This window comes from Montipora foliosa, chromosome 5 (assembly GCF_036669935.1).
Source record: "Montipora foliosa isolate CH-2021 chromosome 5, ASM3666993v2, whole genome shotgun sequence".
NCBI lineage: Eukaryota > Metazoa > Cnidaria > Anthozoa > Scleractinia > Acroporidae > Montipora > Montipora foliosa.
Genome location: NC_090873.1, coordinates 8,970,025 through 8,987,524, shown reverse-complemented (window position 1 = coordinate 8,987,524; position 17,500 = coordinate 8,970,025). Strand labels below are relative to the sequence as shown.

At 39.4% G+C, this 17,500-nt stretch overlaps 2 long non-coding RNA genes across 2 annotated transcripts in view; both read right to left on the bottom strand.

Moving 5' to 3' along the window:
* The window catches only part of LOC138002911 (uncharacterized), a 1,475-nt gene extending 712 nt beyond the window's left edge, over positions 1–763 (bottom strand). The window contains exon 1 of the long non-coding RNA XR_011123369.1: positions 501–763. This is a non-coding gene — a long non-coding RNA (uncharacterized lncRNA). The remainder of the gene's footprint in view (positions 1–500) is intronic.
* A 10,549-nt stretch (positions 764–11,312) lies between these two features.
* Positions 11,313–16,457, bottom strand: LOC138002910 (uncharacterized). The gene is made up of 2 exons (XR_011123368.1): positions 16,224–16,457; positions 11,313–11,596 (listed from the first exon to the last, which is right to left on the bottom strand). It is a non-coding gene; the product is annotated as an uncharacterized lncRNA (long non-coding RNA).
* Between the last annotated feature and the right edge of the window lie 1,043 nt (positions 16,458–17,500).

Below are 17,500 nucleotides of genomic sequence, written 5' to 3'. Positions count from 1 at the left end.
TTCTACTCGTGTAAATTATCTTTACGTGCGTGAAAATAATTACAAACGAATTACGGAAATAGAGTAATAGCTACGTTTCTTTACTGTTTTTAATTGCGCAACAACGACAACGACAACGTGAAATTTAAAAAGTGTTAAAGAGGGGGTGATTACCAACCACCAATAAATCGCTTGGGATTCATTTTCTCAAAAACAAGTTTAAGGACACACGAAATGCCTGCAACGCGAGCATCCTCTCTGGCACCATAGTGGGCAGTGTGTCTAACCCCTTCAAAAAATGAACTTCTGTTCTTTTTGTTTCTGCTTCGTGTGGGATAAATCTCTCCCAGCCCCTACTCGCCTCACTCTTACTTGAAAGCCGCGGTCCTTGCAAGTTGTCTTTAAGAGAGAATCGAAGATTCAGTAAGGTAGGACCATCAAATGCATGGGAACCCATAAAAAGACAAGCGAACTCGAACCACCTTTGACTTATCTTTAAAGAGAATTATCAGATGTCAAACCTTTTCTTTTAAATCAGTTGTTCTTTTTCTGCCCTTTAATGGTAAATGCCAACAGTCGGTTTCCATAGCCAATGCTGCAATAACAACTACAGCAACAAGAAACGTTACAGCTCTGTTCTTCATCTTAACACTGAATGACTCCAAGTCGCTTGATCAAGAGTGCTGAGCTATGCGCTTTCTTGGCAAAGGATACTGTCTTGTTGCCTCTGTTTCAATTTTCGTGTTTTATACACTTATTTTGCGTGGGTTTCAAGACTTTTGGACATCCGTTAATTGATATCCAACTTACTGAACCAAGTCCATTAGCTTCTTTGATGTTCGATTTCATCCATTTTGAAGTGAAATAGAATCTACTTTGGAGCAAGCTGAGATCTTGCAAGTTTTATTGTGATAAAAGGATGGGATACTGTTACTAACATTTAAGTTGCAGTATAATTCAGTCTAACTGGTCTGTCCTCTGTATTTTATCATGATTGGTTTGGTAAATGCTGGGAGATATTAGCTACACCAACCTACTCTAAAAATCCGAGGGTAAATAAGATATGATGATGGTTCGCATGCCCACATATTGTATAATCATTTATCAAAGAGAGAACAAATTAGCCATATCTAATATCCATAGATATTAAATCGTTTGACATATTATACGTGCAGATGTTGACGTAGACGGGCAAGGTGGTGATAGTCAATCAAGACAAACACAAGGAGCTATATCGCTTGCAAGCGGGCAAGCGCCTTCCTCCACAAACCTATTTACATAAAACTCACAAAATGTCAACTGGCACTCAAAGAAATAACCCTAGTAACCGCCTTAGAGGAATATTTAATTTCAACTTTCCTTCCTATGCCATAGGATAACTGAAGACGTTTTAAAGAGATTTTCTCATCAGCTAGGAGAATTTTTTCTGTTCGTATGATGATCGATATCGTATATAAAATTTAAAGCGCGCAAAATTAAATTTTAGGAACAAACTCTTCTGAAAATTGCTTTCCATGAACTAAACGTCTTAACGAACTATTTGCATATCGTAAATGCTTGCTGATCTTGTTGAGTGCCAAAAATTGCAAGAACAAAAGAGATCAATAGTTGAAGTTTTGCAAAAAGAAACGGAGACAATTTTGCTTAGTCGTGAATAGTTTAGGTGATGTCAGGAGCAAACAAAAGGGGCACAGAGGGCATCTACCATACATGCCCTTTCCATTGGTAATATGTCTCAAGTTATTTTTAGATGGACTCCCACGCTATACAGATCCCAAGGGGATTAGGCAACAGCCGATCACATGGCCGGAATGTGTTATCTAAAAAAAAAAAGTAAAGCGACCATATTTAATGTTGATAACTCGTAACAGTTTAATTACTGACAAACCTGAGGTCAACGGTGTTCTCATTTTACTCCCCCCTCTCCATTAGTGCTCCGTTTTACGGGTATTTAAGACTGCTTAGTTACACGGAAAGGAAAGATCTGAAGTCGAAACAAGGATGTGAGATCCGGGAATCGAACTCAGTACCTCTTGCACCAAAGCCGCGCACTAACCGACTGTGCCATCCTTGCTCCTCCAAAATCTCCAAATCTAAATTCAACCATGTTAACTGGCGGCAGTGTGGCCCAGTGGTTAGGGCGCTTGCCTTGGGATCCGGGGATCCCGCGTTCAAGACCCGCTCTGACCACTCGTTGAATTTGATCCTGGTAGTCCCTGGTTTAACTTTCCACCTGCACTTGTAAATACCCAACTAGTTTGCCTTCGGCCAGTTGGGATTCTGAACAGTTGTTGTTGTTGTTCTGTTATGTTGTTTCGTTGTGTTTCATTGGCCCTGAAAAGCCCCTATGGGGATCGGTCAATTACGTATGTATTGTATTGAGCGTGGGCCATCCACGCGAAACACATTCAAGCCATATTATTGCCTGTTGCCTAACCTCCTTGGGATCTGTGCAACGTGTTTGGATCCAAAAATAATTTGAGACCTATTATCTTTGGAAAAAAGCATGTATGGGGGATGCCCTTTTCCCCCTTTATTTTCTTTTGATGGTGTTTAATGACTTTGTTTTTGACAAACCTCGAAAAGGCTAAAGGAATCAGTAGGCATAAATTGTCAAGTTAAAGATGTAATATTTATCAGAAGGAAACCGCCATTGATGGCAGATACGCCTTCCAGCGGTCTTGAATCACCTTTTGTCACTTACCCGCGCACCGGTGGCTCAGTTGGTTAAGCACCGGGCTGTCACGCAGGAAGTCGTGAGTTCAACTCCGGCCGGACCAACACTCAGGGTCTTTAAATAACTGAGGAGAAAGTGCTGCCTTTGTAATTACATCTGCAAATGGTTAGACTTTCAAGTCTTCCCAGACAAGGACGATAAGCCGGAGTTCCCGTCTCACAACTAACTTCCATGTTCATTGGTTCCGTGTGGGACGTTAAAGAACGCGCACACTATTCGAGAAAAATGGTAAAGTGGAATCGGTTTAGCGATAAAATTATCGTTACATTACAAGCAAGATAATTCTGAGCAAAAACGATCTTTATCCAGGCGATTTGCCATAAATTTGAAAAACGTCCTTTTGTTGTATTTCTTTTATGTTGTTCGACGGTTTTAAGTGGTTATTGCAATGTTTAATTCTACTTTTTTGGCATTTTGGGTGTCGTCAAATTCATCATTTTCAGTGACATAGCCCCCTTTTAAGGAACAAGATTTCATATTTTTTCCGAACAGTGAAATCACACTTACTGAAATATTAGAACTCGGTCATGGTGCAACAGATGGCACTTAAAATAACAAAAAGACAAAGATGTGTGGAGTAAAAGCACTTAAATGTCTTAAATCAAAATCAACTACACTTTTTTTAACAGTTGAACGCAACGCGCGTGGCGCCCTCGTTTTCAAGGTGCCTACGCAATTAGTAACACGTTTTGTATCGTAGAGGAACCCCCTCAGGTAGATATGTTCAAGTCTCTCACGTTTGTTTATTTTGTTGTACTGGTTTCTGCCTTATTAAAGGTCAATTGATCATTTTGTTTTCACCGACCTTAAAACTCATCTCGGGCTGTTGCTTGCTAACAGGTGTTTACAGATGCTCATTTGGGGAAAAAGTTTTTTAACAACCATGGAAAGTTAAAACCATGGTCGATCTTGATTTTAATGCACGCCCAGCTTGGTGTAATATAAAGCATTGTCACACAAACTTAGATGTTTTGGAGTTGCTTTTCATCTCTAATTAATATCAACGCTGTTTATGCCATTCTGTTCGTGGGCAGTTGCCACACACTTCGTTTCACTGACAAGCTAAACGAGCTGGAATTACGGGAAAATGGTTGCATTAGTTCAAACCACGTTTTCCAGGCGTTGCTATATAAAATATAGGTTGTTTTGAGGCTGCTGTCCTGTTCCTATTGTCACCTATATTACGCCGTAATAATGAGTGTATCCCTGCCGTTTCATATGATGCCACAACATTGCCAATATGTGAAAAAGTTTTGCAGAGTCAATACTTGTAATCAACTTGAAATTGTTGAAACTGGTTTGCGCCACCTCAAACAAGAAAAGCATTTTTCCTTTTCAACTTGTGCTTGTATTTTTGTGAAACCTTCATGATCAGTTTTGGTCATGTATTTGTCGTTAAGTGTCCAATCCGATCGTGGGGAGTTCGCAATGATAGATCTTTGCATTCTCGTCACCAGAGCCTCGGATCGACCCAAGGCTCTGGGAAACTCTATGTAGGAGAATCGAACATGCGCCGTAGTGTTCTTATAGCCCAAAATTGGCTATTTGAACCTTACGCACTTGCTTACTCCTCGTACCAGCACGAATGCACCAATTAGAGACGCTTTTGATTCTTCTTCACGAAAACCAATGAGAAGACACTTTGTTTCAGGGTTCCTCAGAGCTCTCTTCTCCTTCAGTCAAGAGATGAGCTCTGGGCTCGAGATAGTAGATCTCTATTGACACCTGAAGCTTATCCTAGCCACAATTCTTTCGTTTCAGAGGAAGTGTTTGCTTCTATCGAAGTGTCAGCCTGCGCACAACCGGAAATGCAATGCTCAATTTTCAATCTGCAACCTAAACCGCATTCGGTACACTGTTTTTTCTCCCTTCTCCCGATCAATGTTGGACAACAATGGGTAAGGAGGAATTTCTTGGTATAAGTGTGACTGTGTGTGTTGTGAATGTGTTGTTTCCAGGCTGAAACTTTAAGCACCCCAACACTCTTTTGTTGCGAGTTGTAAGAGAAAGCGAAGATTTAGACTATGCCAGTTCTTTAAATCTGTATGTCTTTTTGCAATCTAGGCTAAGAGACCTAACAACAGCGCTGCTTATTATTTTAAACTAGAATTAATCACACATTAATGAAGTGCGTTCGACAATGAAGCACCAATGAGGAATTCTGTAGAAGCAGCCACTTTTGTCAACTCTTTATTTGGTCTTTCAGTTGTTCCGGTTTAAGGGATCGAAAAGAATCACAGCAAAATCAGTCGTACACTGGAACAGGCCAGTCCAGCACGAAAACATGGAATACATGCCCCTAATTGCGCATATGTAATGTTCATTCCAAGACGGCTACAAGTCTTCATTGGATACGCATTGGATTGAGCTGAAGTGTGCCACTGAGATACATGGATAGATAGATATATCCCAAAATGGTGGCATCAATGTGAACTGGAATGGCAACGATCGATACTCGCGTTGGCTGATTTCGCGCCGAAGGCGCGCGCGCGGAGCACCATGATTAAGAAAATATGGTAACCCATCGATGCAAGAAATTTTGGTTTTATAGCCATGATGTCATCGACAGTCGGTACGTACTTCTACCCATCCATGTATGCCAATGTGACCAGTATCATATAAAAATGGTCGCCTCAGTGGTTCGTATGTGCAAACATAGTTGCTTTTTATGGACTGTTCGAAATGAGTTTTCACGGAAAAACCTCTGTTAAAGGATGGCGAAAATATCAGGGAAACAAGCAATTTTAGAACGGCAGCTGGAAAATAACATAGAGGAATTTAGGTTAGTGATGAAGATAAACATTTACGTTGGAGCAACGATTTTTAAATGCCACAAAAGGAAAGGAAAGGAACTTATTATAATTTAAGTGTCTAATCTTCTAGCGCCGTAGAGCACTAATGGGGGACACTGTAAATTGAAAATTAACAAGTTAACGCAAATCAAATCAAATTTTGGTTTTTGAGGAGAGAGGACAACCGGAGTACACGGAGAAAAACCTCTCAGTGCACAGAAGAGAACAAACAATCTCAACCCACATATGACGTATGGATGACGTTCTGTCCCACTTGTAATCATCGTCGCACTTTGTACTACCTGTCGCAGTTCGTAATAGAACTGTCACACTTTGTAATACCTGTCGCACTTTTTAATAAAACTGTCACACTTTGTAATATCTGTCGCACTTTGTAATAACACTTGTTGCACTTTGTAACAAAATAGCTGTCGCACTTCGTAATAACAAGTTGTCGCACTTTGTAATAAACTAAGCTGTCACACTATGTAATAACAAGTTGTCGCACTTTGTAATAAGATTTCAAATTTCCTTTGAATAGGATGTTTGGTAGAAATTACGACTTCACTACTCCCCAGGGTACAAATACGTTCTTCCATGATATTTCGTTCTGCATACTAAACTGAGGAGAGGAAAAAAAACGCGTTCTCCTCCACGCCTCTCGCAATTGTTATTTCTCTTGACTACCATGTCTCGTGACAAAGACTTTGCTATCAAGAATAATGACTTTTTAAAATAGGTTTTTTTAATCCGCTCCATTGGCTAGGTACTAGTCTAAGGGGACCGTGCTCTTAAATAAAGATTCGAATTTGAAGTAAAATGGCATCTCCTGCGGACGAAAAAAAACGTTTGTTTCCGTGGGGTTTTAGAGGGGAAGAAACTGGAAAGCAACTTGCAGGGACATCCGCTACCAGTAAAAGAGTAGAGGGCACATCTAGCTGGTATTGAGTACAGCTAACTACGTACCACCCAGCAGTGAACAACCTCAAACAGACACTGATGGAACAATGGAGTCTGATACAAAATCAGCCTTTCTGAAAACTATTTATTTGAAACCTCCAATAATATCGTACAAAAGAGGTAAATCTCTAAAGGATACGCTTGTTACATCAAAAATCTAACTGTAAGGCTGTCATGCGAGGCGACCGCCAAAACGACACGAATAGTAAGTGCAGACCTTTCACTCACTTACTCTCTCTTTGTGATCTCCAAAAAAACAATTGCAGGAAGCGTGGAGGAGAAAGGTGGTTTTTTTGTTCCCTCCCCTCAGTTTATTATGCAGAGGGAAATATTAATATCAAGGAGGAAAGTATTTGTGCCCTGGGGAAGTAGTGAAGTCTTATAATTCCTACCAAACATCCTATTCAAAGGAAATTTGAAATCTTATCACAAAGTGCGACAACTTGTTATTACTTAGTGTGACAGCTTCGTTTATTACAAACTGCGACAGCTATTTTGTTACAAAGTGCAACAAGTGTTATTACAAAGTGCGACAGGTATTACAAAGTGTGACAGTTTTATTACAAAGTGTGACAACTTGTTATTACATTGTGTGACAGCTTCGTTTATTACAAAGTGCGACAGCTATTTTGTTACAAAGTGCAATAAGTGTTATTACAAAGTGCGACAGGTATTACAAAGTGTGACAGTTTTATTACAAAGTGCGACAGGTATTACAAAGTGTGACAGTTTTATTACAAAAAGCGGCAGGTATTACAAAGTGTGACAGTTTTATTACAAAGTGCGACGATTATTCCAAAGTGCGACAGAACAGACCCGCGGGGGAAGGGACTTTGCATATAAAGGCAAATTTTAAATTCAACCCGAAAAGGAGACCAATGTGGGCGTGGCCCAGGCTTTTTTTACCACTAAGAGACAGTATTTAAAACATTTCTTTGCGTCAACCCTAAATGAGACCTTCACCGCTACATATGATGACCGGGAGACCAAAATCCGAAGTTTACACCCCTAAGCGAGAAAAAGAGCATCTCCGCGCATTTCGTATGCAAGTCCCATGGCATAGTGCATTTTTTTGTGCATTTCGTGACTTACCCAGGAAGCTCTACGCACACAAGTGGTTTTCAGGGAGGTCCTTCATCTCCGGAAAACCGGAGAAGCCTGAGAAAAACATCTCGTAACAGAAAGAGAACCAACAACAAACTTAGCCCACATATAGTCTGAGCTTGGAACCCACCGTGCCACATTGGTGGGAGGCGAGTGCGATAAAGTTCTTTTCTTATCTCCACTACACCAGGCTGCATAAACGAAAGCGGAAGCGACACCATGGTATGGAGTTGCGAGCAACGCTGACTAGTTGCTGTCGCTCTTAATCACGGTCAGCCTTCGTGTTCAGCAAAGGAAGGCTCAGCCATTTCGGTATTGGGTAAGTAAATTTGCTTCCTAAAACATACAACATTTTCCTCAAAGTTCGTTCGACGGTGAATGGTACAAGTTGGCTTACAATAAATGGTTTGCAACCAATATCTATATAGACATGCAGAAGCATGGATGACGAAAGAAGCCAACAAGAGATAATGTTTCTGTCATCCAACATGGCGGCCATGACCACGAACATTTAAGCGAACATTCAAATTAAGGCCCATTGCAGTAAGAAGCTTCCAGGGTCTCCGAGTTACTTCGTGCTCCACAGATTTTTCGAGAGATCGGTATACTGTTTACCTGTTAGTTAGGAACCCACAAACGGCTTGTAAGTGGTCGTTTATTACTTTATTATTGTTTTTACGAACTCGCCATTTTTACGAACTCGATAATTTGGTGGATGCGCACGTAATATGAAAACTACTGCCGGATTCCTGTACAAGACAAGACAAGGTTTGTTATATCGGAATTTTCCGGTTGATATAATTTGGCTTTTAGAAGGTTTTGATTTTAATAACAATTTCGCCAGACAAACTTCCCTCCACTTCTTTTTGTTGTTGTTATCTTTTTCCACACGACATATTCAAAATTCGGTCAGCATACTGAGGACTGTGAACTGCGGACTGCGGACCGCGGACCGCGGACTGCGGACTGCGGACTGCGGACTGCGGACTGCGGACTGCGGACTGCGGACTGCGGACTGCGGACTGCGGACTGCGGACTGCGGACTGCGGACTGCGGACTGCGGACTGCGGACTGCGGACTGCGGACTGCCGTCTCCGGACTCCGGACTTGGTATAAAACGAGAACCAGGTACAAAACGGGGACTCAGGACTAGGTATGAAACAAGGACTGAGTTTTCAAAAACGGAGTATAGAACAAAACTAGGTTTGTACTGGCCCAGATACAGATTTTAAAAAAGCCCTCGAGTAGTCTTTTTCCGTGTCAAAATATTGTCAAGTTCACAGAAATGCTCAGTTACAACATCAACTGGGCTAGAGAAAGTAAGAGTAGAGATTTGAGATTTATCACAAAATTGTACTTTTAGCCTCGAATTTAAAAAAGAAAAGGAAAGGAAATTAGCATCTCCCACTGAGGTCCTTTGAATTTCTCGATCCCCGTTAAACATAAAGCTGGTGACCCGCGAAGGATTTCATAAATTACTTTCGTGTCTCACCTCACGTACGAACGTCTGGCAATTTCAACTAAAACCTTTAGGGAGCTATTAATCGTCGTTTGAGAAGCCAAAAAATATCCAGTTTAACGCTATGGTTGATAATTGCCGGGTGCAAAAAGCGGTTTCCACCAGTCTCATATCGGACTTCAATTCATGTCGTCAGCCTATCGCTATTTCGTTGCTCCGTGCCTGTTCACAGTGTTTTGTATTCAGTCCGCATTTTATAACCGGTCCGCATTCCATGTTTTATACTCCTCGTTTTATACTGACTGTTCTAAATTTAACCCAAGCCGGGCTGGCTCATCTCATGTAATACCGGGCTGAAACCCATCCCGGCAAACCCGGCTGGCTGGCCTGGCTCATGTAATCGGCCCCTAAGGGGCCGGGGTTGGAGCCAGCCCGGCTTGGACTAAATTTAGAATATGTCATGTGATAACAACAACAAGAGGACAGACGTTGTCTCGCTAAATTGTTATTAAAATTCACCATTCTGCAATTTAAAGAAGCCTTATGGTTTGTTATGTCATGGATCCTTTAATTAAACATAAAGAACAACTATTCCGTGGGCCATTTTGGACCTGGCCATTTTCGCTGGCCCGGCTAACCGGGCTGTCCCGGTGAACGCGATTACATGAAAAAATCTCAGCCCGGTTAGCCGGGATCCCGGCATCGTAATGCCGGGATGTCGGCTAATCCGGCTGATTTTTGGTGTGTTTCTCAGACGTGCCGGGATCTCGGCTAACCGGGCCAGCCTGGCTCATGTAATCGGGCCCTTAGATCTGCTTAGGACTAACTCTTCAAAAATAACCTTTGAGTTAACCTTAATTGTACGTTTTTTCGAGTGGGTCTTCGTTTTCGAGGTCTTCCGTTCTCGAGGTCTTCGTTTTTCGAGGTCTTTGGTCTTCGGTCTTCGTTTTCAAGGTCTTCGTTTTCGAGGTCTTCCGTCTTCGGTCTTCGTTTTCGTTACTACCCTCTCAGGGTTTTCCCGAGCTCCAGTGACCGCTGCATATAACATGTTTTCTCCAGTTAATATTTTTGTTCATAAGAACCTTCTTATATCCACTTTAAAGCTCAGGATCACTGGGAAAAGTGCATTACGTTATTTCTTTAACTATTCTTACACAAAGAACTGGCACAATTCCGATGCTAATTTTTCGCACAAGTCGCCATCTCTCGCGCCATTTGGAAACTGAATTGCACTTCCGTCCGGCAAAACCAATAACTGGTGCCAGGCTTCCACGGTATGAAATCAGGCAATGGGACCGCTTTGAAAATCTAAACACTGGCAGGTCCGACCGACTTTGTACCATAAAAGAAACTCTTTTTATTCCTGATCTTCACCCATCCTTAAATGGATACGTTAGCAGCGAAAAGCTGTATCATTCTTTGTTAATAAGTTCACGTCATTTGTATTAGGTATATCCATTTACAGTGCATATATTTTCTCTTTTGTTTCATTGTTTTTTTGTATATCTTTGTAAAGTATTACCTCACAAGCTACTCAAATTACAATTATATATTTCACTTTTGAAGATGTATGTTGAGACATACAAATCTAAGTCACTAAGAATCGCTTGTTTAGTCCCATGTTTGTCAAAGCAGTTTGCGTTCTATTTCTAATGAAGCTTCGTTGGCCAAAGAGGAAAAGTATCTACGATACAAATTAAACATGAAGTTGTTTTAGTTTTACACAAACGACCAGCGCAAAAAGAATACGGCTAGATGGTACATGAGCTCAATAACCGAGACTAAGTTAGAAAATGAATCAAAACGCTACCAAGGCAATACCCTAGCATGAAAATTTAATAGTGGGTAATAAACTCCCTTTTTTCGCTCGGTTCATGCTTTTCACAATATGGTACGTTTCTTTAAAGTCCGGGATCCTCTGAAATGAATCCTATGAAATTCACCTAACTAGTCACCGTCTATGCCAGGACATTTCTGGGACAGTTGGTTCGTATTATAAGAGCTGGACAAGTCGGAATAATAATAAAATCGCAGCAATAATTTTAAAAAAATGCATTTTTCTGGTGGCTTGCTCGACGATCTTTTCGAAAACGTCTTTTCGACAACGTCGATGGGTTATGTCCATTGTGTTGTGTGGGGTGGGCTTGGAGAGGGCCCCTTATTTCCTTTCTTTTGTGTTATGACCCAGAAGAGCGAAAAATGGCGAAGCCCACATCATGTTCAGTCCAGGGTTGTGTCTCAATAGCACAAGGCCCCTTTACCACTACAATACGCGAACCCAAGTTCTTTCATAGAATTTAATGCATTCATGAAGATTTACAGCATGCTCAAATCACCATAGATTTTAGTTTTAACAGTTAAAGCTTGCATTTAAGTAAATATCAGCTGTTATAACATATCATGACTGTTAGGTTGCTCGGTCGGTCGGTTGGTAGTTGTCATATTGTCATCAGCTGGCGATCATTCCTCTCTCTTTTCGTCTTTCTCCTCTTCAACACTTCGCCGGAATACGTCGCATCCTATGCTTCTCGCCACATGACAAATGCTGTCGACTTCTCTCTGAAACTGTTTAAAAAATAGAGTTTTTGAAATGGCTTTTGCGCGTGATCTGTTTCTTTCCCTGTCCCAGTTCCCAGTGGGTTTGAATTGAATAAACCTTACACCAAAAGAAAGATGGTTTAGGTAATGGTGACTACCATGATTACAAAGTCGTTGTCACTTTAACTCACATGAATCTTCTTTGGTGAGCGAATGTGAAAATGATGTACCCATATTAAATGAAATGTTGACAATTGAACCCATTGGGAAATCGGAAAAATCCGAACCCCAGATGGGATTCAATCGAACCCACTACCGTCCGTGATCTAGTCAGATGCTCCAACCACTGAGTTACTGGAAACTCTATGGTGAGCAAGGGTGAAGCTGGGTCTTTGACTCGAGCTGCATCACATACATAGCTAGAGAGTCAAACAACGACTGACAGCATAGCTCATAACTGCATCTCGCAGAGTTGCGGCCAACCAACCACCCAAGTGAGCAAATGTGCGAATGGTGTACAATATTCTTTAAGGTACCAACTTGCAATCGGTGAAGATGTACTTGAATTTGCTAAATTTACGGATAGTTCAGGTATTCTTTTAGCAGTTGATTTTGAGAAAGCATTTGACTCTTTGAATCATTCTTTCCTTTTTACAATCTTGGAAAAATTTAACTTTGGAACACAATTTATAAAGTGGATCAAAACCTTCTACACTAACGTATCTAGTTGTGTCTTAAATAATGGTTTTATTACTCATTTGTTTGATATTCGTTGTGGCGTTAGGCAGGGCAATCCCTTGTCACCTTTGTTATTTATTTTGGCCATTGAAGTGCTTGCTTGCAGAATTCGGGATGATAAGGGAATTAAAGGTATTTTAATCAATGAGGAAGAAATCAAACTAAGTAACACTTGATATGACTTGTTTTTCTCAGAGATATTGCATCATGTCATCGTTTATTGGCAACTCTGCAGATTTTTTATAAATTCTCCAGCCTTAGAGTTAATGATGATAAAACGGAAATCTTTGCCATTGGCAGACATCACCTGGATCCTACTAAGTTTTCTCATAAAGTACGAAAACCAATTAAAATCCTGGAAATTATATAGCATATAGCATCAAGGATGAGAGCCAACTTTGACTTAGTTCTTAAGTCTATCAAAGATATATTGAACATGTGGAAGTGGAGAGGTAATGGAAAGGTAATGATAAAATCAAGCGTTCCGCTCTCATCAACGACATCGAAGATGGTGGACTTAGGATGCTAGACATTCAATCGATGATTCTAGCTCAGAGGGTGATGTTATTAAAAAGATTTGTACATGAAGAAAACAGGAGTTTTTGGAAGACAATACTTGGCTATTTCTTTCTCCAATAGGTGGAAAATTCATTCTTAAGTGTAATTTTGATACAAGAAAGCATTTACCTTAGCATTTTATAAAGAATGTCTTAATGCTTGGTCGGCACTTAATGAATTTCCTATAATTACGTACAGAGACGTCGTGCATTAAGTTATTTGGAATGATAAATACGTAATTGTTCAAAAGCTATCAACCTTCGAAAAAAATTTCTATTCTAAAGGAATTATTACAGTCGGTGACCTCCTGTCTGATGCGGGGGAGTCTTTTTTAAAGGGTGCAAATGTGTTAAATGCAAATCTTTTTCCATTAGAGCGTTTTAAATTAATGGGTATTGTCGATGCAATCCCTCGTGAATGGAGGCAGATCATTAGACAAAGTTCACAACATCTCCCGCCCTTACACATGTGACACAATTTATTTCAAGTTGGAAAACTCTCAGGTAGCCTTGTTAAAGGTCTCATCCAAATTGCTTTACACTGCTTTTAAAAGCAGAAAACAAACTCCTCCCACAGCTCAAAAGAAATTTCTGGAGAAGTTTCCCCAGCTTCAAATTGATTGGGGCAAAATATACTCCTTACCGTTTATAGTTACAATTGAAACTAAAATTCGTGAATTCCAATATAAAATATTGAATAATATAGTCCTTACAAATGAAAAGATGTTTAGGTTAAAAATGATTGATTCGCCTTTATGTACATTTTGCAAATGAGAAATTGAATCCATTGAACATCTATTTTTCTACTGCAAAGTGACGAAGACTTTTTGGCAAGCTTTTTGTTCTTGGCTTAGTAATTGTAACATTAACATGCAATCCTGCAAAATAATAGAAATTTTGTTTGGAATGTTGAATATAGGAAACGACTTTATTATATTAAATCATCTGATATTGACAGCTAAATTGTATATTTATAGATGTAAGTCAAATAGTGTACATCCGATTTTACGAGTTTATAAGGCCAAGATTAAAGCTGTATACCAAGTGGAGAAAAAGATAGCAAGTAGGCGGAACAAACTAACTAAACATACCAAGAAATTGGAAATGCTTTTGGCATATGCATATGTAGGCTTGTAGTGTGCTGGGTGTTCTCCATGTGTCCCTCTTATGACTTTTTATTATTATTCTTTGATAATAATGATGATGATGATAATTATTAGTGTTAGTTTTTTTTTTACTATTGTTGTTCAATTTATTGTAAGAGTGTTAATGTAGTAGTGTTACCTTGTAGTTGTTATTTACTGAGTTGTAATTAGTAGTCTATTTTGTTTTGATATTGTAATTAATAGTGTGATTTGTATTTTAGTAATTCATAATCGTTGTGTGTATTGTTTAGATATAACAAAATAATGAAAAGTTTTAAATTACAAAAAAAAAACTTGCAATCGGTTTTCAAGCACCTAATATTTGTAATGACATTCCTCTTACTCTACGTAACAGCCTTATAATCAGTGATTTTAAATAGAGATTTAAATCTTAATACTTGGGTCTCTGAACCTTGACTGTTGAAATTGGGACATCAAGTTGCTTAGGACACTGATTACCTTAATATTTGCAACCACCTACCGGATCAATTTGCGTTACGAGCGTGTGTGTTTGTATATGTGTAGTTGGTGTGTCTAACTTCTTTCATTAGAATTATGTTAGTAAATTATGTAATTAAAAAAAAAAAAACGAGCAGCAGTGTTTTCCGAGTGTTTTTAGACCCGATAAAACACGTGCTGCGAGTTTTTTGAACGGCTTAAAAACATTCCACAAACAAAGAGCGTGTCCCTCTGGACTCAAAACAATGGTTCAAATTGTGAGAGGTGAATATTAGCATACAAGAAAAAGAAGATATGCCTTTATTCTTTATATAAAGTATACTAACGAGGAGTGTTTTATCAGGATATAAAGCTCATACAAGTGACATTTTATCGATGTTTTGATAGGCTGTTAGGCTCATGAATTATTACTGAGTTTTTTTTTATGTTTCTTTTCCTGCTGACCATAGGCCATGTAAGCTTCTGGCTTTGGCTAAACTCGTGCTGGCTGTACTCGTGTAACAACAACGACAACGATATTACGCAAAATAACATAAAAGAAATACAACAAATGGAAAGAGTAGTATGGATGGACACAAATGGACAAGATTGAAATGGATTGCAGTTTTGTAATCTTGATCAAGGTCGGCCCACGTTTTTCAAGTTTATGCCAAATCGCTTGGATAGACGTCGTTTTTGTTCAGAATCATCTTGTTTGTGATGTAACGATAATTTTATCAGTAAAGGAATTCCACATTAGTTACCATTTTCGAGTTTTGAACTCGGGATAAACTCTGGTAAAGATTTCCCCCAAACACCCCGGTGATATAGCCTCTTTAATTACATTTGAAATGTAAAAAGTATCAAAGAACGGGCGATTTCTGACCACCAATCAATCGCAAGGAATTCATTTACGACCAAAAAACAATTTTTCTTTTTCCTTGGATTTCAGAACTATGTTCACGAAACACTAAGTGACCCAAGTTTTAAATTATACTTTTAAAAAGACACCTGTTTATTTTAACTGGAGTTTTGTTATTTATTGGTCCGCCATTACTATCTGTAAAATCTTGAAAGAGCTAGGTCGAGTAGAAAATGACGTCAAAGACTCACTGGTTTAGGAATGCAATGCGTGTGTACGCGGCTGAATTAACATGCGGCACGGGAATTTCGGGCTTTCAGACTTTTAAACTCGTATTTTGTATATATAATAAGTTGTGTTTACGCACTGAAAAATTTAGCTTGTGAGTAAGTGGCATCACTTTTCCCTTTGTAGATCCAACCCTCTGAGGTCCAATCGATCAGTTTAGAACGTGAGCAATGGTGGACCTTGAAATCCAAACCTTACACTCAAAATAAGCAGCCTTTGGATAAAAATCAAAGCTCAAAATTTCGCCAGTCGGGTGTCAAGCGAACACACTTTCAAAATCTGAAGAAAAAATGCAATGATTTTTTGATCATAGTAGGACGTGAAATACCTTTAAAGCGAGCATCCTCTCTGGCACCTGTCCAGTTGGACGATGTTTCTTAATTTTTTCCTATCTTAACTGTCTAACCCCCTTCAAGAAATGAACTTCCGTTCTTTTCGTTTCTGCTTCTTCTGAGATAAATCTCTCCCCCCCCCCCCCCCTTCCTACTCGCCCACTCCGTGCAAGTTTTCTTTTAGAGAGAACTCAAGATCTGTGAGGTGGGACCATCGAATGCATGGGAACCCACAAGAAAGCAAGCGAACGTCACCTGTGACTTATCTTTGAAGAGAATTATCAGATGTCAAACCTTTTCTTTTAACTCAGTTGTTCTTTTTCTGCCATTTTTGCCCGTAATTGCTCCATACCAACAGTCGGTTTCAATAGCCAATGCTGCAATAACAACTACAGCAACAAGAAACGTTACAGCTCTGTTCTTCATCTTAACACTGAATGACTCCAAGTCGCTTGATCAACAGTGCTGAGCTATGCGCTTTCTTGGCAAAGGTTACTGTCCTGTTGCCTGTGTTTCAATTTTCATGTTTTATACACTTATTTTGCGTGGGCTTCAAGACACTTAGACATCCGTCAATTGATATCTAATTACTCAAGGAAGTCCATTACAAATTTTGCAGTGAAATAGAATCTACTTTGGAGCAAGCTGAGATCTTGCAAGTTTTATTGTGATAAAAGGATGGGATACAGTTACTAACATTTGAGTTGCAGTTTAATTTGGTCTTACTGTTCTGTCCTCTGTATTGTATCATTGTTGGTTTGGTAAATGTAAATGAGAAAAATCTATTGTTTTCGCTCATTTACATTAGATTCGGCACATGTAAAATGCGACGTTTAAAACGGGCCCTAGCTACACCAAGCTACTCTAAAAATATGAGGGTAAATAAGATGTGACGAGGATTTGCATGCCCACATATTATTTAATCATTTATCACAGAGTGAACCGGAAAATTAGCCATACCTAATATTCGTATTTAATAATTTAACATATTTTACGTGCAGATGTTGACGTAGATGGGCAAGGCAGTGATGGTTAATCAAGACACGGTTAAATACGGGTAAACACAAGGATCAGTATCGCTTACAAGCGGGCACGGGAAAAACTCACGAATTGTCAACCGGCACTCAAAGAAATAACCCTAGTAACCGGCTTAGAGGGCCATATACCCACAGCTTTCCTTCCTATGCCGTAGGATAACTGAAGACATTTTAAAGAGGTTTGCTTATCAGCTAGAAGAATTTGATCTGTTCGAATGATGATCGTAGACCAAATTACAATGAAGGAAATGAATTAATGGAAGATTAATGACTATGAAAGCTTACGAAATTAGGAAGCCAAACTGAGAAAGAACATTTTAAGACAGGTCGGACACACGAGTAACACACAACGAAACACAACCATAGTACAATCGGCTGCCTAAACTATTTACCTAACCTATCTAAAACCATAACTTAAACTTAGTCCTTAATGCAGCAAATAAATGATAAAGAAAGAAGGCACATTGTCACATTCAAAGAGAAAAATATTTGGTAGTGTAAATGTGTAGTGAAACTTTAAAGCAAAATATACAG